Here is a 5,195-nt window from a genome sequence, read left to right as displayed (position 1 = left end):
TCATGCGTCACCTCGGGCGCCCGGCGGAGAACAACGAACCACGCCGGGCCGGCACCGAGCAGCCAGGCTCAAAACCCGAGCGCCCGCAGCGCGCCTGCGCCGTGCGTGCGCGCGCGCGTGCACTCGTTCCCCGGGCCGCGCGCCCTGGCGCTCGCGAAGCTCGCGGTCGCTCTGAGGCGCGCGCTGGCGGTCCTCGGCCGCTCTGAGCACCTGAGGGACGCGCGGCCGCCCCCGGCCGGCGCTGCAGCCTTCCCTGGAGCCGGGCGCGAGGTCTGAGGTGAGCCCCGAAGCGTGCGGTTCCCCGGGCAGGGCCGGCGGGAAGGGGAGCGGCGGTGTGAGGAATGGGGAGGTGCGGCGTCAGCCTAACCCCGTGCGGAGGAGCCAGCAGCAGCCCGGCACCTCCTCCCCAGGGATCGTTATTCTCGTCGCGGCCAAAACAAAAGCCTTGGGCGCCTGGCGTGGCGGGGTGTCGGAGCGGCTCCTCGGGCCCGGGCCTGGGGCGGGGGTCCGGGGGCCGCGGGGGCGCCGAGTTCGGGGCCGGGGGCTGAGATGGGAGATGCCCCGGGTGGCGGTTAACCCGGTCCGTCCGGAGCCTGCGCTCGGCAACCTGTGCGAGTGTGGACCGCGGCTCGCTCCGCCGCCCCGGCCCAGACCCCGGGGGGCGGCGGGCCCGGAGCCGGCCGGCGCGGGGCGTGGGTGGGCGGACAATGCGCCGAGGGCGCCGCGCCGCCCGGCTCCCGGGGCCGCCGAGACGCGCGCCGCGGTGCCCCGCGCCGCCCGGGCTCATCTTAGCGCTGGGCCCACCTTTTCTATCCGGCGCCCAAAAGTTGTCCCCTCCGGCCCGTCAGTTTGCAAAGTCTGCGGCCCCTTTCCCTGGGCTTCCCCGCCTCCCACCCCTTCGTGGTACGTGCGCTTGCCTGGCGGGGGGGTTACTGCTGGCTGGTTAATAGGCGGCCTACGGAATAAAGGTGCTGTTAAAATTATCGAGCAGTGTTAAGTAGTCTTGGGTCATTTCGAGAATTGTAAACATCTTCCTGGAGGCTTTCACGTCTTGGGAGTCTTGGAGTTGGATATCTCCCATAAGAGAAAGAGGGCTTGAAAAAAAAAAAAGAACAAAAGCCACAAGCTTTAACATAGGCAGAGGAGTAGGTAGTTTAAAGGTATCTACCCCATAAAGGAGGTCCATTTGTTTGCCCAGTGTGACATGAAAATTTGGTTTTGGGGTCCCTTTTGAGTTTAGGTAGGTGCAGCAGCCAAGCGGACCAGCTGCATCCGTGAGTGCTGTGTGAACGTAGTCAAAACAAAATCTTGTTTCGTAGAAGTAGTTTTGATAGACCTGGAAGGTTTGTTCATGGGAATTGATTTGCTTTGCAAAGCTCATACTGTATGGGCAAAGAAACAAAGACCTGATCGACTCTGGGGTTATTGCCTTGCTCCCTCACCCCGTTTTGGCATTAGACACTGGAAAAAGAGTAGAGAGACTTAATTATTTTATTACAAAGCTGTTATTCCTGAAGATAACACTTTCCATCTTTACTTTTTAAACAAACAAATACTATCTTTTTCCTTTAGGAAAAAAGAAAAAAAAAAAACCCACCATCTACTTGAATTGCCAAACCACAACATCAAGGTAAATAGATTGAGTTAGGAAGCATAGGAAAGAGAGGAAAAGCTTGACTGGGTGGGGCTGGAAGAGCTGAAGATGAAGTACAGCCCTTCTCACCAGGCCCTTCCATGCTCCCGCTCTATTAGGAAGATAAGTAAATTATTGATAAAGCCTACTCTGCTGCACTCTTTTTTTTTCTTCATCCACTACAAATAGTTTCTCTTTCTGTTACCTGAATATATGGCAGTGTCCCATAAGTTCTTTCCTTATCTTAGATACTATATTCTTTTAGGTTTTATTTTGTGCTTTGAGCATGTAGGTGGATTTTCTTGTGAGTTTCATGATTGAGATATTTGAAGTAGAGAGGATTGCGGGAATTTAATAGCAAAGCGCACATTCTTTCTTTGTGTGGTACAGAGTGAAAGCTTTGTCATTGGGGAAGGAGAGGAGTTTTTGTGTTGTTTTTTTTTTTTTTTGCTCACATTAGGTTGTATGTTTCCGTCTTGACCCAGCTTATATTTCGTATTAGTTTGATTGTAAAACTGCAAGGTTTTATAGTCAAAACTTCTGAGCATATTAGTTTGGTGGCGTTAGGCTGCTTGTTGACTTTATTGTTTTTTAGGAAGACAGGTGGTAGGGAACAGTTCTTATTACCACATCTCTGCCTTCTTTCACAGGGTTGAGTGGTTTTGGCCTCAAGTTTTCTTGTTTTGTTTTTTTTTTTTTTTAAGTCTCAGGACTCTGGAATTAGGTCTGATTAAAGCCACAACTGTGCCCAAAAAGAGCAGTAAGATAAAAAGATGTCGAGAATACATTCAGTATAGATTAGAGAAAAGCTACAAGCAAGGTCTTGAGGAAAGAAACGAAGTTTTCAGTAGTGATATTTCCATAAAGAACAATGTTGGAAGAATAATAACTCTTCACTATGAAGGAAAAAGTTTAAACTATTATGTCAGAAATGAATTCTCTCTTTTTACTTTCCAAATCATCATGCTGAGGAGTATTTGGTGGATTTAAGGACTGTGTTGCAAATGAAGCTTGATATAAATATAACAAGGCTAGTGGCCCTGAGAAACCAGGTTCCATTCCTCAAATTTTATGTCAATGAAATAATTCTGTACAAAGCATATAGCCTTGTTAAGAGAGAAAAAGCACATGCTTGATATTAGTGAATTTTTGGAACATATTTTAATAGGAAAGCTAGCTGGGGTTTCAGCCTCTTTTTTTTGGTCCGTCCATAATCTATTCATTTTGTAACTCTTTTGTTTTATTTTCAGGTTAATTTTAAAAGATCTTCTCTTTTCTTTAGTCTTAGTCATTAACAATTATTGAATTTTGATGCCTACTATCATTTATTTTAATTTTAAACCTTTGTGTGTAAACACTGTCACTCAACATGTTAGGTTACTTTAACTTTTAATCAGTAGATGACAAGATGGACTTTAAAAATGAGATGAAATAGAAAAGGTCAGAAAAGAGATACTCTGAAATTAATCTAGGCCCTATGACTATGAAGCTGTCTAAACTTTCTTGTTGCAACCAGGAGGCAGTATTTTGAGAACCAATTTTTTTATCTAGAGAACAGAGGACCAAAGACTACAAAGATTTTAGGAAAAGGAAAGTAACACTGTAGTAATGCGTATACTTTACGAATATACTTGACAGAAGAAACTTACTTAGAGGTTGTCATTGCTAATCCTTGCATTGCATTCTTGGAAAACGTGTCTGAAAGAAGACAAAGAATATCCCTCCTGTTCCCACTGTAGCCACTGTGTATCTGGCATTTAATTTGAGTGGTATTTTTGAATTGGAAATGCAAAATGTTACCTGTGTTTGTAGGGTATCAAGAAAATGAAATCTAAAGGGAATAATAAAATGGATCCCTTTCTGTAGAGAAAGTTCAAATCGGAATAGAATTCCTTTTGTTGCAGAACCCCCTTGACAGCCCCTTAGGGCCCACTTTTCTCATCTCCTTTCTTCTGAGATTCAGCCTGCTTTCCTCATCACAGTTGCCACCTCCTGCTTCCCCCTACCCCCATCCAGTTCTTTGCTCTGGCTTTGTAGCTAGCCTTGGAAAATGGTCTTTCAAGATTATATCCCCTCCCTTTATTGCTCTCCTTCAGGACAAATACTCAGTTGATTTTATTTTAAGGGCTTTTACTTTTTATCAGAAGAAAGCTGATAAATAATAATTGACGAATATCAGGTTCCTGATGTTATGTGTTCATAAAAATAGGAATGTATAGGTTTAAAAGCAGTTCTTTTTGTTTTCTGATGGAATGTTAACCAAGTAACTTAATCTGAAATCATTTTTCCAGACAGATACTTAATATTGCTGTGTGGAGAAGTGAATGTTTCTCTTTTCCTACAGGTAAGGTGTGAACAGCTGTTGCCATAGCACTCGCTTTTTGCTGGGCCTTGGCCTGTAAAGCTGTTTTCTCCAGTTATGTTAACCCAGCAGGTCCCTTTTTTTGGTTGACATACTATAGATTCCTGTACTTAAAAACTGCTAACGTCAATAACGATGCAAAAAACAACTGTTAACTTTTATTTAATGAGTTTCTATATTTTAATCAAATGCCTTTTTTTTTTCCTTTGAAACAGTTTCACTTTGTCACCCTTGGTAGAATGCTGTAGTGTCATAGCTCACAGCAACCTCAACCTCCTGGGCTGAAGTGATTCTCTTGCCTCAGCCTCCCAAGTAGATGGAATTACAGGCATCGGCCACAATGACTGTTATTTTTTAGAGATGGGGTCTCATTCTTGCTCAGGCTGGTCTTGAACTTGTAAGCTCAAGCAATCCACCTTCCTCGGCCTCCCAGAGTGCTGGGATTACAGGTGTGAGCCACTGTGCCAAGCTTTGATAGAATGTCTTTGGGTCTAGAATCTTTGCTGTGTCTTGCAGGTCTAGAGCTTTCAACTTAAAGCATTTTCATGGATGCCCTACTTTAGGAAAAATGGCACACTCATACAAGATCCCAATTAGAAGCATAGATTTCATTATGTTATTGAAGAGTAATTTGGAATATGTTTCAAAAATTTACAGCTGGGTGCAGTGGTTCACACCTGTAATCCCAGCACTTTGGAAGGCTGAGATAGGATGATCACTTGAAGTCAGGAGTTGGAGGCTACAGTGAACAGTGATCCCACCATTGCACGCCAGCACAGTGGCGAGAGTGAGACAGTGAGATGCTATCTCTGGGGAAAAAAAGTTTTTTGTTTTTTTTTTGCAGTTTTTTGGCTGGGGCTAAGTTTAAACCCACCACCTCTGGCATTTGGGGCTGGCACCCTACTCCTTTGAGCCACAGGCACCTCCTGGAAAAAAAAAAAGTTTTTCGGCTCATTGCCCATAGATCAGTGGTTAAGGTACTGGCTTAAGGTTTGAACTGGGCCCGGGCCTGCTAAACAAAAAGGACAACTGCAACAAAAAAAATAGCTGGACCTTGTGGCGAGCACCTGTAATCTCAGCTACTTGGGAGGCTGAGGCCAGAGAATCATTTAAGTCCAAGAGTTTGAGGTTGCTGTGAGTTGTGACGCCACAGCACTCTACTGAGGGCGACATAGCAAGATTCTGCCTCAAAAAAAAAAA

The 5,195-nt window shown here is 45.3% G+C and overlaps 1 protein-coding gene across 1 annotated transcript in view; it reads left to right on the top strand.

Moving 5' to 3' along the window:
- The first annotated feature begins 255 nt into the window (after positions 1-255).
- FZD3 (frizzled class receptor 3) overlaps positions 256-5,195 on the top strand; it is a 55,892-nt gene continuing 50,952 nt past the window's right edge. The window contains exon 1 of the mRNA XM_012807700.2: positions 256-277. The gene's annotated coding sequence lies outside the window, so the exon portion shown is untranslated. The remainder of the gene's footprint in view (positions 278-5,195) is intronic.

The sequence above is a fragment of the Otolemur garnettii genome, unplaced genomic scaffold (genome assembly GCF_000181295.1).
Source record: "Otolemur garnettii isolate 467f Iridium unplaced genomic scaffold, OtoGar3 scaffold00074, whole genome shotgun sequence".
In the NCBI taxonomy this organism is placed as follows: domain Eukaryota; kingdom Metazoa; phylum Chordata; class Mammalia; order Primates; family Galagidae; genus Otolemur; species Otolemur garnettii.
This window is presented reverse-complemented; position numbering and strand designations above follow the sequence as displayed.